Source organism: Amblyraja radiata, chromosome 34 (genome assembly GCF_010909765.2).
Source record: "Amblyraja radiata isolate CabotCenter1 chromosome 34, sAmbRad1.1.pri, whole genome shotgun sequence".
Lineage (NCBI taxonomy): Eukaryota > Metazoa > Chordata > Chondrichthyes > Rajiformes > Rajidae > Amblyraja > Amblyraja radiata.
Window position 1 is genome coordinate 4,992,065 of NC_045989.1, and position 21,586 is coordinate 5,013,650.

General features: G+C 42.3%; 1 long non-coding RNA gene across 2 annotated transcripts in view; it reads left to right on the top strand.

Moving 5' to 3' along the window:
• The window catches only part of LOC116991659, a 110,918-nt gene that overhangs the window by 35,888 nt on the left and 53,444 nt on the right, over nucleotides 1-21,586 (top strand). The window contains exons 3-5 of one of the 2 annotated variants that reach the window (XR_004416860.1): nucleotides 9,006-9,095; nucleotides 12,677-13,307; nucleotides 13,350-14,026. This is a non-coding gene — a long non-coding RNA (uncharacterized LOC116991659). Of the gene's footprint in view, nucleotides 1-9,005; nucleotides 9,096-12,676; nucleotides 13,308-13,349; nucleotides 14,027-21,586 lie in introns of those variants that run through there. The other variant, XR_004416859.1, reaches the window with a different exon arrangement.

Genomic DNA, 21,586 nt, shown 5'->3' on the forward strand with positions numbered 1-21,586 from the left:
AAACCGAGTCCTCGAGTATGCGGGAACTTCACTCGAGCATGAAGGAGAGTTACATTGACCTCCTAGGACCACGTGTCGACCATGCTGCGAGTTTGAGCCGAGCGCAAACTCTTCTAAACTTGCAAATTAGGTCCCCTCAATGGGCCCTTTACAGCGCCAGAGACCCCGATTCGATCCTGACTACGAGGGCTGTCTGAACGGCGTTTGTACATTTTCCGCATGACCTACATGGGTTTTCTCCGGGTGCTCCGGTTTACTCCCACACTCCAAAGATGTACAGGTTTGTAGGCTAATTGGCCTTAGTAAAATTGTAAAATTGTAAAATTGTCGCTGGTGTGTAGGATAGTGAGGAAGGACATTATTGCCATAGAGGGAGTGCAGAGAAGCTTCACCAGACTGATTCCTGGGATGTCAGGACTGTCTTATGAAGAAAGACTGGATAGACTTGGTTTATACTCTCTAGAATTTAGGAGATTGAGAGGGGATCTTATAGAAACTTATAAAATTCTTAAGGGGTTGGACAGGCTAGATGCAGGAAGATTGCCCCCAATGTTGGGGAAGTCCAGGATAAGGGGTCACAGCTTAAGGATAAGGGGGAAATCCTTTAAAACCGAGATGAGAAGAACTTTTTTTCACACAGAGAGTGGTGAATCTCTGGAACTCTCTGCCATTGAGGGTAGTCGAGGCCAGTTCATTGGCTATATTTAAGAGGGAGTTAGATGTGGCCCTTGTGGCTAAGGGGATCAGAGGGTATGGAGAGAAGGCAGGTACGGGATACTGAGTTGGATGATCAGCCATGATCATATTGAATGGCGGTGCAGGCTCGAAGGGCCGAATGGCCTACTCCTGCACCTAATTTCTATGTTTCTATGTTTCTATGTGCGGGGATCGCTGATCAGCCAAAGGCACACCGCGCAGTTTCTCTAAACTAAACTAAAGTAATTTATAGAGGCTCTTCCATCAGACATGTGGTGGGGTAACAAAATATTTGTTGACAAAGTCACTGTTGGAAAGTTTAGTCACTAGTTTAGCCTACGGCACCATGGGCCATGAATAGATCTCTAATCAGTGTGCCTTAACATTGCCGAGCATGCAATTTGAATTAATGTAGGGGTTGGGATCAAGCCCATTGTGGGGTAGACATGGGATAGGATGGGGATGGAATCAAGGATTGGGAAGGGGAGTCTGATTAAGAGATGGGGGGCTCAGGGGGGAGGGTTGGTTGTAATTGAATGTAACAGTCGGACCACTAGTCAGGTGGGGATGGGTAGATGGATTGGGGTCATTCATTTCATTCATTTTTCATTTGTTCTATGTTCCTTTTCTTCGCTCTCATATCCCTCTCCCCTGACTCTCGTTCTGAGGAAAGGTCTCACCCCAAAATGTCAGCTTTGACCACAGGGATGGGCTGATTTGTGATTAAAGCATATGGGGGATGGTGCAGTTCAGGCAAAGTCTGAACCTCATTGGGGTCAGAGAGGGAGATGGGTGGATCCAAAGAACCGCTCACTAATTACCTAATCATGAGGGATGAACTTTATTCACCACTTTTCATGCCCAACATCCTCAGTGCATTAGTGCATCAGATGCCTGCAGGAAGTGGAGAGAAAATTACAGACTTTGCACAACTCCCACAAAGTCCCTGATGTTTTTTAGATGTTATATTTTCTGTTCAAATTATACTGTGCAGTGCACAAAATCCTGAAACCGTGTAGTATAATTACTTAGAGTTTTGCTTTCAATGCTAATCTATCCTTCCTATGTATTTAAATCTGTGGAGCATTTCAGAGAAGGCAAACTAGTGTAAACACCTTTAAAAGGCAAGGTTAGTTTATTCCATCCATTGTTTTTGTGCTATTTGGACATTTCTACTCTTCTTTGTAGTGATTTCAAGGACAAACCTAATTTGTGATTTGGCCCTATCCTCTTAAAATACAGTAATGACTGTGATTGCTACAATATTGTGGGCAATTCTGTGCCCCATATCTGAGGAAGATGTTCTGGTGAATGATCCCAGGAATGATTGGGCTAACATGAGCATTTTGATGAGCATTTGAAAGCGCTGGGCTTGTACTCGCTGAAGTTTAGAAGGATGAGGGGGCACCTCATTGAAACTTACCAAATAGTGAAAGGCCTGGATAGAGTGGATATAGAGAGGATGTTTCCACTAGTGGGAGAGTCTGGGACCAGAGGTCTTGGCCTCAGAATTATAGGATGTTCTTTTAGGAAGGAGATGAGGAGGACTTTCTTTAGTCAGAGAATGGTGAATCTGTGGATTTTTTGGCCACAGAAGGCTGTGGAGGCCATCAATGTATATTTTTAAGGCAGAGATAGATAGATTCTTGATTAGTACAGGTGTCAGGGGTTATGGGGAGAAGGCAGGAGAATGGGGTTAAGAGGGAAATTATTGAAACCGCCTATTTCTGCTCCTATCACTCATGATGAACTCAGAACATAGTAATTTAATTCCATCCATCCATCAAGCTATTTGATTCCAAAGATAAATGGTGGCAAGTTCTGCTGGTAGGTATAACTGTTCATCTTCAGATGAGGTTATGAACATAAGTGTAAATTAAAATGCTTTTGGCATTTGGCATTGTTTAAATATGCCAATATATATTCCAGGAATAATTGGTAATGAAGGAAAATGAAAATAAGTGGGGGGTTTTTCTGTTTATCTTATATTATGCAAAAACTCTTAACTGTTAGTGAATAATAACATGATGACCTGAAACTACATGTTGAGGTGTATTGGTTCATTATTGTGATGTATACCACGATACAATGAAAAGCTTTTGTTTGTGTGCTATCCAATTAAATCTGATCATACGAGTACAATCAAGCCACATACAAGTACAATAGTACCAACAAAAAAAAGCTGAGTGCAGAACATAGTTTTACAGCATTATAGCATTACAGCTACAGAGGACAATTGCAGTGTGCGCAATGAAGGTAGATTGGACTACACCTTAGCTGATGGGAGGACTATTTATTAGTCTGATAACAGAAAGGAAGAAGCTGTGTTTGTTGAATCTGGCATGAGAACGGTCCTTGATTATGTCAGCTACTCTCTCAAGGCAGCGTAGAATGTAGTTTAGTTTAGAGATACAGCACGGAAACAGGCCCATCGGCCCATCAAGTCTGTGCCGACCAGCGGTCCCCGCACATTCGCACTATCGTACATCCACTAGGGACAATTTACACGTACATCAAGCCAATTAGCCTTTATACATGTACGTTTTTGGAGTGTGGGAGGAAACCGAAGATCTCTGAGAAAATACACGCGGTCACGGGGAGAACGTACAAACTCCAAACAGACAGCACCCGAAGTCGGGATCGAACCCAGGTCTCTGACGCTGCAAGTGCTGTAAGGCAGCAACTCTACCGCTGCTCCACCGTGCTGTAGGGGAGTCTGGTTGTGCAAGGAGTATTGTTGATTGAGCTGTTGGAGAAAATGGGAGCAGGATTATGTGAAACACAAACACAAGGATCTAGGAATTGGACTTGTGGTCCCAAAATAAGTGCATTATCATAATTACATCTTTGCTGTTAATGTTTTTCAATACTTTGCTACTTGTTCTCATCCTAGCAAATACCTCTTGTAAATTTGTTTTTAAGCTCTTTAGCTCCAGAGATGCTCTCCTGTCACTTTACATCCCTGTGGACCTCCCAGCGTTACACCCAGGAGCAATGCTATTGGGAACCTGGGATTCGTATATAAATAAATTTGCATTTAGCAATTATATCACAACTTATTTTGCATGTGTAACTACTTTAAAAGTGAAGCCAGTTTTACAAGCATGAGTACAAATTTGTACCTTGAAACTGTATAATAGGGCTGCACAGTGGCACAGCAGTAGACTTGCAGCCTCACAGCGCCAGAGACCCAGGTTCGATCCTGACTATGGGTGCTGTCTGTACAGAGTTGTACATATGTACAAGTTGGTAGGTTAATTGGCTTCTGTAAAAATTGTGAAATTGTCCCTAGTGTATAGGACAGTGCTAGTGTATGTGGATGATCACCGGTTGGTGCAGACTCATTAGGCTGAAGGGCCTGTTTCTACCCTGTATCTCTAAAGTCTAAACTGAGAATATAAAGAAGGCACATCAGCGCCTCTACTTCCTGAGAAGATTACGGAGATTCAGTATGTCAAAGAGGATTCTCTTGAACTTCTACAGGTGCACAGTAGAGAGCATATTGACTGGTTGCATTGTGGCCTGGTTCAGCAACTTGAATGTCCAGGAGCGGAAAAGACTTCAAAATGTTTTGCCCACTGCCCAGTCCATCACCGGCTCTGACCTCCCCATCATGGAAGGGATCTATTGAAGTCGCTGCCTCAAAAATCACCTTTGACTAATTAGCAATGCAGATGATAGGGAGTGTAGGGAGAATACTTTAGTTTAGTGATTCAGTGTGAAAACAGGCCCTTCAGCCCATCGAGTCCGTGCTGACCGACAATTACCTGTACACTAGTTCCATGTTATCCCAGCTTCGTAGCCCACACAATAGGGACAATTTACAGAAGCCAATTCACCAACAAACCTGCACATCTTTGGACTGTGGGAGGAAACCGGAGCACCCAGAGAAAACTCATGCAGTCACAGGGAGAACGTACAAACTCCATACCGACAGCACGCGTGCTCAGGGTTGAACCTGGATCCCTGGCGCTGTAAAGCAGCAACTCTACCGCTGTGCCACCCATTAAGTTACAGAGACAATTGGTGGAAGAATAGGATTACTCAGTGTGCCTGCAGAGGCAATGGGCCAAAGTAGCACCTTTTACATTGTAAGGAAATATGAAATGTCAAAGACTAGGGGTCATAGCCTTAAGGTGACAGGGACAAAATATAAAGGAGATGTGCGGGGCCAATTTTTTTTTTTTTGCACAACAGTGGGTGCCTGGAACACACTGGCAGGGGTAGTGGTGGAGGCAGATACTATAGTGGCGTTTCAGTGGTTTTTAGATAGGCACATGGATATACAGGGAATGGATCACATGCAAGCAGAGGGGATTAGTTTAACGGCATCATGTTCAGCATGTTCCTGTGCTGTGCTGCTCTGTATTCTATTAAATAAAGGTTGTGGTTTAATGCTACTTAAAACAGTTTGTAAAGATTTCTTGAACATGTCCCAATTCAGCATTGGTTCTGCACACAGCATCATTTCACTCAACAAGTACAGGTCAACCAATTACTAGGCAATGGCATGTACTAAACCTATAATACCAGCCGAGTGCTTTTTACTCTTAATGGTCAATGCCAGATATTCAACACCCTGCATATTGCCAGGGGTGTTGAGGAAGATGAGTGGGACCACTATAACTTTTTTAATCTTCATAATCCAAGCCTTTGACCAAGTTCAGGATACACAGATCCTTTGCATTGGTGAAGCTGAAGCCATTTTATGGTCTCACATAGATTACATCAGTGCAACTCAATACAAGATTGTGTGCCTAGTTTGTATAGAGTTGACTACACATGAGCTGTAGCATCACGTTACAAGACCAATTGCAAAATAATTGCAGCCAAAACACACCCAACCATCTCCTTCCAAAACAAGATTATTCAGCATTTTTCTTTTTGTTTTAAACTACTTTCAGCTGTCAATTCTGACTTTCAATGGAGTTTGGATCCAAGGTTAATGACTATCTGACAAACAAAAGACTACTCTCCACATGCAAACTAAGATAGTAGCACATAGTTTCACCAAATAGCAATCAAATTCATTTCTTACTTATTAATATTTCTACTCAAATGCAGCTCTGTTAGATTTAAAATCGAATTGTCATTGAATGCGTACTGCCTGAAATTGGAATTTTGAAAACCTAACAAATTGCTGGAGTAACTCAGCAGGCCAAGCAGCATCCCTGGAGAACATGGATAGGTTATGTTTCAGACTGACAGAAGGGTCCTGACCTGAAACGTCAACTATTCATGTTCTCCAGGGATGTTGCCTGACCCGTTGAGATACTCCAGCATTTGCATCATATTTTGCAAACCAGGATCTGCAATTCCTCGTTTCTACACTTGGAATTTTGCAAATTGGAAAGCCCTTCTCAAGAGTCAAGAGAGTCAAGAGTGTTTTATTGTGAAATGTCCCAGATTGGACAATGGAATTCTTACTTGCTGCAGCACAACAGAATATGTAAACATAATACATAACGGGAGAAGAGAAAAAGTTCAGTGTGTATATATACACATGCTCACATACTCAATAAATAAACAAATATAGTGCAATAATTATAAGTCTGTTGTAGTTCAGAGCTTAGAAACATAGAAATATAGAAATATAGAAAATAGGTGCAGGAGGAGGCCATTCGGCCCTTCGATCCAGCACCGCCATTCATTGTGATCATGGCTGATCGTATTTAGCTTACTTGATGTCGTGTTTAATAGCCTGATTGCTGTAGGGAAGAAGCTGTTCCTGAATCTGAACGTTCTCCTGTACCTGTTTCCCGATGGCAATGGTGAAATGAGTGTGTGGCCAGGATGGTCAAGTCAAGTCACATTTATTTATATAGCACATTTAAAAAACAACTCTTGTTGGCCAAAGTCCTTTACATTTGTATAAGAATAGTATAACAAACAAACTACATACATATAGCCCTCGCTCAGAGGACGTCAAGAAAGGCTTGGGTTTTTAGTCTCGACTTAAAGGAGTCGATGGAGGGGGCAGTTCTGATGGGAAGAGGGATGTTGTTCCACAGTCTAGGAGCTGCAACCGCAAAGGCGCGGTCGCCCCTGAGCTTATGCCTAGACCGCGGGTCTTTGATGATATTGAACACCAAATGGGCAGAGATAGAGTTGCAAAAGAAGATGGTGGCGGATGTGGGCTGGTGAAGGTGCAGAGCAATGCATTAACTTGCATCCTAACCTGTTAAACCAGCCCACAAGAAAAGCTAGGACTTTATTCCTTGGAGCATAGGAATCTGTAGGTGATATTATCATGTATAAAATCATAATTAAAATCATAAAATCATGAGGGGAGTTGATAGGGTCTTTTACCCAGTGTACATAGAACCAGAGGACATAGGTTTAAGGTGAGAGGGGAAATATTTAATAAGAAACTGAGGAGCAATGTTATCAGAAAGAGGGTGGTGGGAATATGGAACGAGCTACTTGTAGTAGAGGCAGATACTACTGTATAACAACATTTAAAAGGCATTTGTACAGTTGAATGTATATGCTTCGATGGTTCAATGGTGCTTTTAGAGTCACATGTGCGAAGTGCAAATGCACAGTGACATTTTCTTACAGACAGTCCAGTAGAGTATTGCCAGTCTGAAGCTGATCTCCGATTAGCAAACTGTACAGAAACAGTCTACTAGTCACGCATGCACAAGGCACCATGTTTGGGCGTCATTTTCAGAGTCCGGTCCATGCTCTTGGTATTATGAGCGGTGCCCATTCCAAGTGAGCCCCAGGCTGCAGTGGGCCTCCAGCTGTTGTCTTGCTTGAACATGCGAACTGTCGACCTGCGAACTGACGTCACTCTCATCGCCCGCCCGCCAAACATATAGAGGAATATGGGCCAAACACAGGCAGGTGGGACGAGGCATCTTAGTTGGTATGAGCATGCTGGCTCGAAGGGCCTGTTTATGTGCTATATGACTCTGACAGTTTAGTTCAGTTTAGAGATACTGGGCAGAAACAGACCCTTTGGCCCATCGAGTCCGCACTGACCAGTGATCCCCGCACATTAACACTATCCTACACACGTACGAGGGACAATGTACACATACACCAAGCCAATTAACCTCCAAACCTGTACATCTTTCGAGTGTCGGAGGAAACCGAAGGTCTCGGATAAAGCCCATGCAGTCACGGGGAGAATGTACAAACTGCGTACAGATAGCACCCGTACTCAGGATCCAACGCGGGTCTCCGGCGCTGCAAGCACTGTAGGGCAGCAATTCTACTGCTGCGCCACCATGCCACACCCCTAGACTTCCCAGAGCCCACACCTTCGTCATGGAGTGGGCTATCTGAGTCCGTTTACATGGACACAAGATCAGGGCGACACAGGTTGAAGCTTCTGCGAACTCCATTTACAGAAGTCTCGATCTTCATGGAGGATGACAAACAATGAAGTTTCATATTATACGAGAATCTTTTAATGCATAAAATGAGTACATCAAACTAAATCTGATTATTTGTAGTTTAACGTGTTCCTTATTAATCTGTGAGTTAATCACAAATTTTGGTCAGTCTTAATTGATGGGAGGTGTGTATGCTAAAGGTGTCATCACATGCTTAGAATACAATGCGGGAATGCCCCAATGTTGGGATGGATTGTATCTTTAGACTTTAGAGATACAGCATGGAAGTAGGCCCTTCTGCCCACCAAGTCCATGACAACCAGCGATCTTTCATACACTAGCACCATCCAACACACTAGGGACAATTTACAAATTTGACCGAAGCCAATTAATCTACAAATCCGTACGTCTTTGGAGTGTGGGAGGAAACCGGAGCACCTGGAGAAAACCCCATGCGGTCAGAGGGAGAATGTACAAACAAAAAACGTATGGACAGCACCCGTAGTCGGGATCGAACCCGTGCGTCTGGTGCTGTAAGGCAGCAACTCTACCTCTGCACCACCATGCTCCAATTTTCCAATTTGAGGAATCAACTGGAAATGTGTGTTAATGTTTCGAATCATGTCCCAAATCCCTCGTGTATTTTATTAACATGTACACAGCCTTGGTACTAATGTCTTTCTCCAAATTGAGTGTGCGGGTGTATGAATCCCAGGCAGGTCCATCTAATATATCTACACTTGCCCTCTCCATTTTGTTTGCCTGTCATCGCTATTAAAGGCACTAAACTCCGCTCAGCACCTCACTGTTAGTTATAATACTCCTGATCTTGGGTAGAGGATGTTTGATTTAACTTAATATGTTTTAATACACTTTCCCCTTCCTATTTGATTTTTTGTTTTCATCATGAACTTGAATCTCACCAGTTGGTTTGGCAATTGTCGCTTTTGTGTTTCTCTGATTTAGATTTCCTGAAGCAAACGTGAAAAGACTGGAGAGGAGGGAGTGGCGACCCTTAATCATAAATACAAACGACATCGTCCGTGCTTGCATCGGGTAAGAAACTCGGAGGCTGCGATTAATAAATGGCCAACACGGGCTCTCATCAAATGCCTAGACTTATTCATAAGACCCAGCCCCCTACTGAGTGCTGTTTCCCTGCATTGTGCAGCTGTTGTCTAGACTAATATCTGAGCACAATGCCTAATTTTTCTAAACAGTAGAATTACTTATGTGGATCTGAACCAAAGATAATTATTTTAGAAAAATATGATTACATACCGTCTTTATTTAAAAAAATATCTTCCATTTTATCCCTTCGAATGTGTGCCATGGATCCATGGCTTCAAACATCCTCCAGTACTTTACCCAATGTATCCATTGTGTGTGTGAGTGCTTCGCTGTACAATCGATTTAACAAAGGATGTGTTACAGCCAAACTTGATCTCCCGGTCATCCAACACTTGAGCGTTATCCCGCGGAAGAAAGGCTTGCATTTAACTACCACCTTTTCATGTAACTTTGGATATCCAAAAACTACTTTGCAACCAATAAAAGCTTAGGCACTGATGTGATGCAGGAACAACGTGAACCAGTTTACGCACAACAAAATATAAACAATGAGAGTAAATGGATAATTTGCTTTTAGTGGTTAAGGATAATTGTGGGCTCAGAATAGATCCCCTACTGAACTACTATCTACCTCATTGGAGACCCTTGGACTATCTTTGATCGGACTTTATTGGCTTTATCTTGCATGAAAGATTATTCCCATTATTTTCTTTATCATGTATCTGCACACTGTCAATGGCTCGGTTGCAATCATGTATTGTTTTTCCACTGACTGGTTAGCACGCAACAAAAGCTTTTCACTGTACCTCGCTGCATGTGACAATTAATAACCTAAACTAAACTACTCCTACTTGAAACAGTGCCATGGATTATTCTCAGGGGGCAGATAGGGTCTCAGTTGAGTGCTAACTTTGAAGGACTATATTTACAGCAATGCAATCCCATGAACCCCCTCCCCCTCCACCCTCCACCCTCCCCCCATCCTCCCTTCCTCTCCCCCCCCCCCCCCCCCCCCCCCACTTACTCTCCCACCCCCTCCCCCAACTAATCTGTTTGGATGTTCTGTGCTAAAGATAGAGGCAGTTTTGATCTGTAGCTAAACAAGTCTGTATAGTGTTAGCTGCTGCTTAATCTTATCTCGACACCTTTGATTTCACAGACATCATTGGGGTACAATGTGCAGCCCGTAATTTTGGTTTAGTTTAGTTTAGAGATAGAGCGGAAACAGGCCCTTTGGCCCACTGAGTCCGTGCCGACCAGCGATCCCCATACACCATTCACGAACGCTATCCTACACACTAGGGACAATTTACAATCTTTGCTGAAGCCAATTAACCTAGAAAACCTGTGTGTTTGGAGTGTGGGAGGAAACCGGAGCTCCCGGTGAAAACCCACGCGGGCCACGTGGAGAACGTCCAAACTCCGTACAGACAGCAACCGTAGTCAGGATCAAACCCGGGTCTCCGGCGCTATGAGGCAGCAACTCTATTGCCACAACACAATGTGCGAACATTGAGGCTGGTAAATGAAAGCAAACCTCTGCTTCCGCTCAAGGCACTAAGGAGGACTGTGTGTAAACACCAGCCACAAACTAAATGTTTAGGATGGAGGATTGACACTAATCATGTGAACAACTTCAGTCTGGATGGTGCCAAGGTACTTGAATGTTGGTGGAGCTGCACTCACTGAAATACATGGCCCTTCAGCCCACTTGTCCTCGCCAACCAAGATGCCCCCATCTGCGGTAGCCCCACCTGCCCAGGTTTGGCCCATATCCCTCTAAATCTTTCCGATCCATGTAATGTGAAAATGTTAATGCTGTGTTTGATACATCTTGACTTTGGAAAATCAAATGTCAGGATTTTGAGATGTCATGAGGTGAATTATTTGTCACAGGCGGCAAGTCTCTGATCTAGGCTAGTAGTGGCAGATTTAATGTGATTGATTGTGCGTTTGTTCAACAGTGGCACACGGTATATTGATGGCTGTGGGATACGGCAATCACATTGCCATTGAATGTCAGAGATAGTTGATCACAGACTCCTTCATTGGACATAGGATAGACACAAAAAGCTGTAGTAACTCAGTGGGACAGGTAGCATCTCTGCAGAGAAGGAATGGGTGATGTTTCAGGTCGAGACCCTTCTTCAGACCTATCTTCAGTTTAAACCAGCATCTGCCGTTCCTTCCTACACACCCTTCATCGGACATGTTCCTTTCCTGGCTCTCTTGTTGCATGAATGTTCCCCCCATTTATACATTAAGGGTGGCATGGTGGTGCAGTGGTAGAGCTGCTGCCTTACAGTGGTAGAGACCTGGGTTCGATCCTGACCTCGGGTGCTGACTGTACAAAGTTTGTACGTTCACCCTGTGACCACGTGGGTTTCCTCCGGGCGTTCCGGTTTGCTCCCACATCCCAAAGACTTGCAGGTTTGTAGGTTAATTAGCCTCTGTAAATTGTCCCCGGTGTGTAGGATTGAATGATTGTATGGGTGATCATAGATCGGCAAGGACTCAATGGGCTGAAGGACCTGCTTCCATGCTGCATCTCTAAACTAAACTAGACCTGAGTCCTCCACAGATTTTACTGCTTCTCTTTCTAAAGAGATGCAGATGGAAACCATTAGCATGTAATAATCAGAGATCACCCCAATCTGATCCATGGTGGAGAGAAATCGGTCATAAAGGAGTTGAAGATGGTTGCCTTTCCAACAATGCCACAAGCAATTCCTGGTGCGTTTCCCGCATTGAGACAGTGACTAAACTTTTATGGTGTAATTGGCTGTCCTGAGTGAGAAAGGTGGTATATAAGGGGCGCCGAGAATGATGAGGGACCCGGTGAGGGGGGGCACTGAGAACAGGGGGAGAGGGGAGGGGGGAGGGGATGCTGCCACATATTTTTGCTTTTGGCAGTAGATAGGACTGTTTGGTACTTTGTAACTTTGTTAGCACCAGACGCATGGTGTACTGCCTAGGCTGTATGCAAAACGAAGCACTTCACTACCTAGGTACATGTGACAATAAGGTTTCATTCATTCATCTAATTGTGTCGATTTAAACGGCATTTGGACAGCCACATGGATGGGAAAGGTTTAGAGTGATATGGGCCAAACGCGGATAGGTGGGGTTAGTATAGATGCGGCATCTTGGTCGGCGGATGCAAGTTGGGCCAAACCAGTTTCCATGCTGTATGAATCTATGACTATTTGTTGGTGTTGTCACCCAAAATGGTTAAATACATCTGCATCGAGCTTAAAGACTGAAGCAAAGTCATAGATCTTTAACACCAAGACCGCAGTCATCAACAACTCTCTTTACCCAAGAACAATCTAAAATTGCACTCCATGTTCCGGAGTTTTTGAACCAGACTCTATTATTCACTGTGAAACAAAAATTACATGAGAAATGATAAAAAAGTAGCATCCAACCCCCTTTTGTTCCTCGCGTTTGTCATCCTCTCGTCCCCAGAGAGCGACGTTCAGTGCAATCCCAGGAGAGTAGTTTAGCGGAGTTGGGACCTGAATAATGCCTGAAAGAATAACGGGATCATTGTTCCTATTTTCTAGCACATACTTCGATAAGAACAAAACACAATACGCCTTCAAATCCCACCTGAAGACTGCGATTTCTTTAGCTTTCCCGATGATACAGCGCTTCTGGAGACGTGAAGCTGTCGCCGTGAGCCAGGAGGGGCAACAGGCTGGAAGGCAAACGAGGATGGCCTGAATGGCCAGCTGGCAGCCATTTTGTATGAGAGAGAGAGAGACAGAGAGATGGAGCTTGCAGCCATCTTGAGGGGTGGGGCTGCAGTTCCTATCGTGGACGCTTTGCCACACAGTGTGGCATAAGGTAAGTAATGCAATTCTCAATTCCACAATCGCGCCCTCCAATGACACCTCCACAACAACCCACCCCCCCCAACTCTACTTTGCTCATTACACTAATTACCTAAGCACCGAGCAATAAATGTAACTCGAGTGACCCAATCCTGTCTCTCGTATTCTTTCAAGCAGATAATGTGCCCTTGATTTTAATTAAATTAACATGATTTCAGATTTCTTTGATCAGTCCTTCCATCCTTTTTATAGATTGGTGATGAATGGAACGACCTGCATCTTATTCGGTAAAACGCAGCGATTTTACCAAATAATTGACGTTGTGTAAATAGTTTTTAAAGAGACTGTATATCACTTTTCTGTCATCCCTTCCCATCTTAAGACAATTAAAAACTGGGCCTAGGATTAATATCGGGCAAATCTATTTTTAAAGAATGACTTTAAATAAAAAAACACGACGAATAAGTAATAAAGAACATTCGATCGGTTTAATTCTGAAGAAATTTTACAGGAATAAATTTATTTTTTATATCTGCATCTGGTTATCTTTACGTTAGTGTGTGTATTTTCTCTTATTTTTATTGCTTCTTTCTGATTGTTGAATTTCTAACAATGCTGGTGGTCTTCACAAATCGGCCTTTTGCTGGGGTCTTGCTTAAATGGTACCTCTCTGACCACAGACCCAGAGAGTGAGTGGATCCAAGGGTCTTCAGTGCCATAGCTCACAATGCTGACCTTGCCTCATTTTTCTGTATGGGGCCAAGAGGAAGGAGATCAGGATCAAGAATGCAAGGCAGACTCTTCTCCTTCCAACCTTTTCCTGGACATCCCACCTCCTTAATTTTTGAAGCTGTTTCTTGCAAGAAAACATCTCAGCTGAAATTGCTGCATTTATTAACATTTGCAACAATTTAATCATTCCACATCATGTATTCAACCCAATTAATATGATCATGCAATTTGCTGTCACTCTTAACTCTTTAAGTGCTGATCCTTAGTGCAGAGCTATTGCATGTTCAACACAGAAGGACCCATTGCTGCACTGACATTGCAACATAGAAAATAGGTGCAGAAGGGGGCCATTTGGCCCATTCATTGTGATCATGGCTGATTATTCACAATCAGTAACCCATGCCTGCCTTCTCATACCCCTTCATTCCGCTAGCCCCAAGAGCTCTAACTAACTCACTTTTAAATTCATCCAGTGAATATACCTCTGTGGCAGAGAATTCCACAAATTCACAACTCTCTGGGTGAAAACGTTTTTTTTTCATCTCAGTTTAAAATAGCCTCCCCTTTATTCTTAGACTGTGGCCCCTGGTTCTGGACTCCCCCAACATTGGGAACATTTTTCCTGCATCTAGCTTGTGCAGTCCTTTTATAATTTTATATTTCTATGAGATCCTCTCTCATCCTTCTAAATTCCAGTGAATACAAGCCCAGTCTTTCCAATCTTTCCTCATATGACAGTCCCGCCATCCCGTGGATTAACCTCATGAACCTACGCTGCACTGCCTCAATAGCAAGGAAGTCCTTCCTCAAATTAAGAGACCAAAACTGCACACAATACTCCAGATCTGGTCTCAACAGGGCCCTGTACAACTGCAGAAGGACCCCTTTACTCCTCTCATTATGAAGGCCAACATACCATTAGCTTTCTTCACTGCCTGCTGTACCTGCATGTTTACTTTCAGTGACTGGTGCACAAGGACAGCCAGGTCTCGTTGCACTTGCCTTTTTCCTAATCTGACACCATTGGGATAATAATCTGCCTCCTTGTTCTTGCCGCCAAAGTGGATAATATCACATGTATCTACACTATACTGCATCTGCCATGCATCTGCCCACTCATTCAACCTATCCAAGTCACCCTGCAACCTCCTAGCACCCTCTTCCCAGTTCACACTGCCATGCAGCTTTGTGTCATCTGCAAATTTGCTAGTGTTACTTTTAATCCCATCATCTAAATCATTACTATATATAGTAAATAGTTGCGGCCCCAGCACCGAGCCTTGTGGCACTCCGCTTGCCACTGCCTGCTATTCTGACAGGGACCCGTTTATTCCGACTCTTTGTTTCCTGTCTGCCAACCAATTCTCTATCCATGTCAATACCCTAAGCCCAATACCATGTGCTCTAATTTTGCTCATTAATCTTCTGTGTGGGATCTTAACAAAGGCTTTCTTAAAGTCCAGATACACTATATCCGCTGGCTCTCCTTCATCCATTTTACTTGTCACATCCTCAAAAAATTCCAGAAGATTAATCAAGCAGGATTTCCCCTTCGTAAATCCATGCTGACGGACCAATCCTTTTACTGCTATCCAAATGCGCCGTTATTACTTCTTTAATAATTGACTCCAGCATCTTCCCCATCACCGATGTCAGGCTAACTGGTCTATAATTCCCCGTTATCTCTCTCGCTCCTTTCTTGAAAAGTGGGATAACATTAGCTACCCTCCAATCCACGGGAACTGATCCTGAATCTATAGAACATTGGAAGATGATCACCAATGCATCCACGATTTCTAGAGCCACCTCCTTGAGTACCCTGAGATGCAGACCATCAGGCCCTGGGGATTTATCAGCCTTCAGTCCCATCAGTTTACCCAATACTATTTCTCGACTAATGCAAATGTCTTTCAGTTCCTCTGTCTCCCTAGTTCCTCTGTCCTCTAGTATATCTGGGAGATTGTTTGTGTCTTCCTTAGTGAATACAGAACCAAAGTACCTGTTCAACTCTTCTGCCATTTCCTTGTTCCCCATTATAATTTCACCTGTTTCTGCCTTCAAGTGGCCCACATTTGTCTTTATGAATCTTTTTCTCATAACATACCTAAAAAATCTTTTTCTATCCTTCTTTATATTCTTGGCCAGCTTACTTCATCTTTTCATCCCGTATTGCCCTTTTTGTTCCCTTCTGATGTCCTTTGAAAAGTTCCCAATCCTCTAGCTTCCTGCTACTCTTTGCTATGTTATACACCTTTTATTTCGATTTTATTCCATCCCTACCTTCCCTTGTCAGCCACAGTCGCCACTTACTCCCCTTAGAATATTTATTCTACTTTGGATCCTGCATCTTCTGGATTATGCCCAGAAATTCCAGCCATTGCTGTCCCACCGCCATTCCTGCTGGGTTCCTTTTCCAGTCGACCTTGGCCAGCTCCTCTCTCATGCCTTCATAGTCCCCTCTGTTCAACTGCAACACTGACACTTCTGATTTAACCTTCTCCCTCTCAAATTGCAGATTAAAACTTAAAGGGCCACAAGACTCCTAGCAACCTGTCATAGCAACAGTGTATGTGTCTTTGCATCATGGCATTCTGTTGCAAGCGGGACAAGCTTAAAATACTTCCTTAAATATCGCTGATGTTAATGTTGATAAAACAAATGGTTAGCCATTATTTAATGGATCTTTAAAAAAATCAAAGAGGGCCTTTAAATTATAAAGATACAAAGCAGATTTTGACAACCAACAACTTGCTAATGCTTCAAAGCATATCGGGTGTTACTGGAACTTGGCAAATCCACTGGGTTTTTCCTTTGCTCTTAATTCCCATCTCATTGGAAAGGTTTGGTTCATGCAGGGAACATTCCATACAACCCATCTCGAATGCTCTTTCTCCATTACCTCTGCATGCAAACAGTACCAGCTTGTAATCAAATTCTGTTATTGTAATTCCCTCGGTGGATGTGGGCCGTACATAATGTGGGTGTTGAGTGAGCGCAGAATTAGATGCAGCGTGAAAAATAGATGATCAGCGGTACTAGTAGCCAAAGCTCCCGAAGGTACAACGCCCATAGGATGAAGAGTTTGCGCTGGAACTACAGTCCGAATAAGACACCACCTTCAATGCAGAAGAATTTATAATCTGGAGGAAACAAACTTGGCTGGGTTCAAAATCAATGCCTGACGCTTCAATCTAGCCAGAGCACAATGTTAATATCAGGATCAAGCCAGATCCATAGGGGGGGCGGAAAGGTTTAATAGGAACCTGAGGGATAACCTTTTCAAACAACGGGTGGTGGGTGTATGGAACGAGCTGCCAGAGGGTGTAGGCAGGTACTGTCACAAAGTTTAAAAAACATTTAGACAGGCACATGGATGGGGATATGAGCCAAACACAGGCAAATTGGACTAGTGTGGATGGGACATATTTGAAGGTGTTGGCCGAAGGTCCTGTTTCCACACCGTAAGACTCTATGACTCCATGACGAGATCGTTCTGATGCATAATTTGCTGGGGTCTTGTGCACTTTGTTCTGTGGTGAAGATTTGAAGCTCTCCAGGACAACTTGACAATATATTGGCCCCAGCTCACAGCAGCGCTGCTGATCAAGCTGCTGCCACACAGTGCCACAGACCCGGGTTTGATCCTGACCACTGTCCTCTCCATGCCGAGCTTGCACATTCTCCTTCTGACTGCATGCATTACCTCTAGGGTGTTCTGATTCAAAACTCCCACATCCCAAAGACGTTCATGTTTGTAGGTTAATTGGCCTCTGTAAATTGTCCAGACTTTGTAAGGAGTGGATGAGCAAGTGAGCTCACATGGAACTGGTGTGAACGGTGATCGATGGTCGGAGTGGTCTCGGTGGGTTGAAGGGTCTGTTTCCATGCCCCATCTTGAAACTAAAACGGTGCAATGCTATGAAAAATATCATAATTAAAAACATTGTTGAAAAAAATGACAGAATTAAAAAAATTAAACAAGATGTTGACACTTAAGAGAGACAATTTCTTTGTGAAAGAAAATGGCTATTGAATTCAAATGATTCTGGGATAGATATCAACTGGAAAGATTTTCTGTTTTTTATAGAATGATTTTCTGAGTTTATTCCTTCCCAAATCTAGCCAATGGTTTTGAGGGTTTCAGGGATGGTCTTTCCCCTTTGTGACTGAGCTACACTAGTGCAGAGCGTATTCAGAAGAGGGAGGAGCTCTTCCTGCCTGTCCACACAATACAGTACTAATGTTAACCAGCCTGCTTTTATAATCTGCTGCTTGCTTGGACCTACCTTGCAAGAACAATTGGGATTGACTTGTTATTTTACACAACCATAAGTGAGCATTAATTTCCAATAAATCTGAGCATTTCTGTGCATTTCTTCAGTGCAAATATTTGCCATTTAAATATCGTTCAAATCTAGGCAGATGCAGCAATCATATTCATGCTTTACAGACATCATCACCCACAAATGTAATATTCTCCGGCCTACATCTGTCTCGAGTTGCATTTGTTTTACTGTAGATATATTGCTCCACAGATGTAACAATGCAACCATAGTCTTTTCACTGGAGGTTAGCAAAATGCACCAGAGATTAATGAGTAGATGCGGCTGCAAATCCTCCACTAATTCACAAAGGGGAATATTTCACAGCACTGATAACTTCATAAAACAATTTGGCTATTCATTATCGTTTATTTTGATTTGTTTGATAATCATAAGCAAATGTGCCCACTTTGGTTTTGGTATGGTCTGCTCTGCTTCCCTGTAGCAAAAACCAGTGTCATAAACCATAGAAACTGCCCACGTTGAGGCTTAGATAATAGCACAGTTATTCGCAAACAATGGAGTTCAGAACTAAATTTGATGGGATTATTTTCTGGCATAGCAGCTATAGTTCCATTTAGAAGAAATAATCATATATATATTTAACATTATAATGATTTACACCAATTAATGGTCAGTGGGAAGTGGATTATATTCAGTAGCTGAATTTGTTTATGTGAGTTACAGTGGAACGTTATAGATAGAAATTATAGTCTCAAAAAATTAGATCACTACCTGAGTCAAATATCAATCAATCTCTCCATAAATTAATTGATTTTGAGCACTGTTCAATGTCATGCTTATTAAAATGGCTCCTCAACATGAATAAAAGTGAATGTTGGAACGCATTCCATTTCCCACAGCCCCACCTTGTCTTACATTCGACACTAGTCTATTGGCATGTGTTTCAGTTTAAATGCCAGCTGTTTGCATGGAGGGAGTATGTAATGCTGTCAAAAAGATTGTCTGAATAAGATGCTTCCTACAGACATTTGCAAATGTTTTACTTTGACTGTCACGAACAAAATGCTGTCCCCATTTGTTGGTAGCAAGGGGCAGATTTATTGAGCATGAATTCTCTGGAGTTTCTTGAGTCCATTCCATGGCTTCTCAATAAAAACTTGGAGAATCTTATGTTGTAATGGAATCCTGGTAAATAATTTTCTTTGTTACAAATCAGCAGAAATCGATTCATATTTTAAAAGGAATTTATTTCTGGTGCGATGGACAAATTAAACAAAGAAATGGAAAAAAGCTAATGAACGTCATTCCTGACTGCAAGAGTTCCCAGCGCAAACAGGGATGACGGAGCGATGATCCATGTTCCAAGGTTGTAAACATCGACCTTGATCACACGGAGATTATCAGAGAAAGAAAGAAAGAGAGAGAGAGAGAGGGAGAAATATAAGCAATGAAACAACTGCTTCTAATGAACAGAATCCTGACAAGCTGCTGTACATTAACATAATTACATGGAGGGAGAGCTTGAAGCCGCTGGAGAACAGATTGTGCACAAACAATTAAAATAACAGCAGCCTCTTTGTCACCCATTACTTGATAAATATGATTTTTTTTCAAATCTGAAATTATTTTCAAATTAAATTTTCAAAATGTGAATTAAAAAAAAAAATCTAACCATTTTTAACTATCTATCATTTCCTTTTTATTGTCTACATTTGGTACTTTAAACAAAATAAATGTTAGTGGTGGTATAAGACAGAAATATTGTACAATGAAGCATGGTTTAAAATGAGAAGGATATTTGCAAAATGAAGTAAATAAATGTGGTTTGTTTTAAGACAGTATTGGTGTTGTAATTCAATGCCTTTTTGGAAATAAATATATATATATTTTAAAATCCTTTTTTGCCCACCTAAATCCACTATACATGTCCCTGGAATGTAATGAGAGGCCCAGAGATGAAGAAATATAGGTTTGCATTTTGTTGTTGTTTAAGGCCTGAGTTTGTGCTTCCTGTAGTTTGGGTACCAGGGCTGTGAAAACGAATCCCTTCCGAATCCCTGTAATCATTAGGAATAATTCTTCTTAATTGCCTGCTCTTAGTGTTGGTTCCCAGGCAGATGACAATTCTGCTGACTCTGCTCTTCACAGTCTGTTCTAACTATTATGCAAATGTAGCAGGGTTTTCCTTAACACCCCCCCCCCACCCTAATCCCATACATTAGATTTAAAAAAAAAACTGCTTCAGCAGGTGTGTGGAAAAATAAACCTAAAGATATTTTGCTACGGTAAAATATCTCCCTATCTGCCTCTTGTTTCTGCATTTAAAGCTAGTTAACTGAAACTGTGAGAGCTAAAACATTTATCTCACGGTTTAAAAATATGTGGAATATTTTACCAACAAATTACCTCCCCTATATTTCCGTTTGTCCATTATGTGTACGAATCTCCCCGGATGTGATAATTCTGCAGGATAAGTATCCACATCTGAGCAACATTCAAATGGATAAGGCACTATTTTGCAGCCGTATAGTTTAGAAATGGCATAGAAACCAGGTGTGGCTGTAATCCCCCTGATTCACTGATCCACTCCCATCAGTTACCTGCAGAAATCAGGAGAAATTATTCATATTTTGAAAGGAATTAATTTCTGTTGCAATGGACAAATTAAACAAAGAAATAGCTAGGGCAATGAACGTTAGTCCTGACTTCAAGGGTTCCCAGCGCAAACAGGGATGATTAAGATGATGAAGGGTCTGAAGAAGGGTCTCGACCCAAAACGTCACCCATTCCTTCTCTCCTGAGATGCTGCCTGTCCCGCTGAGTTACTCCAGCATTTTGTGTCTATCTATGGTGAAGATGATGATCTGTTTGTAACAGATACTTGGTCATTGCATTGTACTTCCTTGACTTTCATAGCCAAAGCAGTTTCTTTGTAATGGTGGGTTGACCACTGGTTAAGGCACATTGTGTGCCCGAGTCTTTTGTTGAATTCCCTCAGTTACGGGCTTTGCAATTAACGTTTAACTAAGGTGTACATTTTTTTTTAAGTACTTCATTTTCAATCAGCGAATGTTCAACACTTCTCGACCACATTGAGATGGTGCCACGTGACAGGGGTAAATTCACCGCTTTCCTTTGTAACATGTCTGAAGTTCCTCACTCTGTGACAGAATGATGAGAACGTATAAATATAACAAGCGAAAGGAGGCATTCTGAAGATACATTCAAAACACAAAACACGCCTTCAAGTTCATTTGTATAACATCTGTTGAGGAATTTTTTGAGAGAAATTTTCAAAACATTGTCAACGCCTTGTACGTTTAAAAAAAAATAGGTTAACGAGGTAATCTTTGTATTTGTGATTCCAGAAATAATTTTCAGGAGGGAAGGGGAATGGTGTGAAGCAGCCCAGCTTCGTGACACCTATTTATTTCTAATGTCTAACGTTTTGTATATTTCACTGTCTCTCAAAGAATCATTGCACAAAAAAAATGGCAAGGAAGAGAGCATATTGTTCTGTGTTTTTCAGAGATCTGCTTTGATTGAAGCTGTTTGTACCATCTGATATTCTGAGCGTTACTGGATGGGTTGAAAATTGAGATTAAATTGCAATTAAAATGCA